The 1,051-nt window shown below is 35.2% G+C and overlaps 1 non-coding gene across 1 annotated transcript; it reads left to right on the top strand.

The window, feature by feature from the left end:
* Positions 1 to 335: 335 nt before the first annotated feature.
* Positions 336 to 407, top strand: TRNAE-UUC (transfer RNA glutamic acid (anticodon UUC)). Its single transcript has one exon. It is a non-coding gene; the product is annotated as a tRNA-Glu (tRNA).
* Positions 408 to 1,051: the final 644 nt, after the last annotated feature.

Consider the following 1,051-nt stretch of genomic DNA (forward strand, 5'->3'; position numbering starts at 1 on the left):
ATCTGATATTGACAAAGTAGCTTGTATTTTCTGCAGATAATGCTGCAAAAAATATTTTAAAACAGCCATTTGAAGGCTCTGGAGATCAATCAAAAGCAGTAGAAACTGGACAATCTTTGAAAGAGAACTAAGTTGGATAAAATTTGAGTTTATATAGCTTTTTTGCCTGAGGGTATTTCCTAGTCCACACAGACAGAAGTCAGCTAGAACTTAAGCAGAAAGTCCCAGTCTTACTGGTTTGAAGAATCACAGTATGGAGTTTGAAGAAAGGGTCAATGAATTTGAAAATAGGTCCATAGGAAGTATCCAATATAAAAAGAAAAAAAAAGGGGAATTCCCTGGTGGTCCAGTGGTTAGGACTTGGCGCTTTCACTGCCGGGGCCCAGGTTCAATCCCTGGTCAGGGAACTAAGATCCTGCAAGCCACACAGCATGGTCAAAAAAAAAAAGAGAGAGAGAGAGAGAGAGAGAAAGATTGAAAAAAGGTGAACAAAACCTCAGAAATGTATAAGACAATGTCAACAAGACCAACATACTTGCAATTAGATCCCAGAAGAAGGGAATATAAAGAACAGGAAGAAAAACTACTTAGAAATAATGGCCAAATGTTACCAAATTTTATGAAAAACAGCACACAGATCCCAAGAGCTCAGCAAACTCCCAGCAGGATAAACACAAAGAAAAATACACTTAGGCACATCATAATCAAACAGCTGAAAATCAAAGATAAAAAAAAATATTGAAAGCATTAAGAAAAAAAGAGACATATTACTAAAAAGAGAACAATGATATGAATGATGGTAGACTACTCATCAAAAACAATGGAGGTAATAATATCAATTTTACACAAGTTCTATCAAAAAACTATATACTCTAAATAGACTAACTTGAACCTGTGAACTTGAGAAACCATCTGGACCTATTCCTTCTCTAACTGTTATTTAGGCTAGGCTGCTGAAATAAAGAAAATTAACAATAATTAAGTAGTTTTAAGATGACAAAAGTGTATTTCTCTCATCTGATAGTCTGAAAGGAGCAGTCCAGGTCAAAAG

This window comes from Balaenoptera ricei, chromosome 3 (assembly GCF_028023285.1).
Source record: "Balaenoptera ricei isolate mBalRic1 chromosome 3, mBalRic1.hap2, whole genome shotgun sequence".
Taxonomy (NCBI): domain Eukaryota; kingdom Metazoa; phylum Chordata; class Mammalia; order Artiodactyla; family Balaenopteridae; genus Balaenoptera; species Balaenoptera ricei.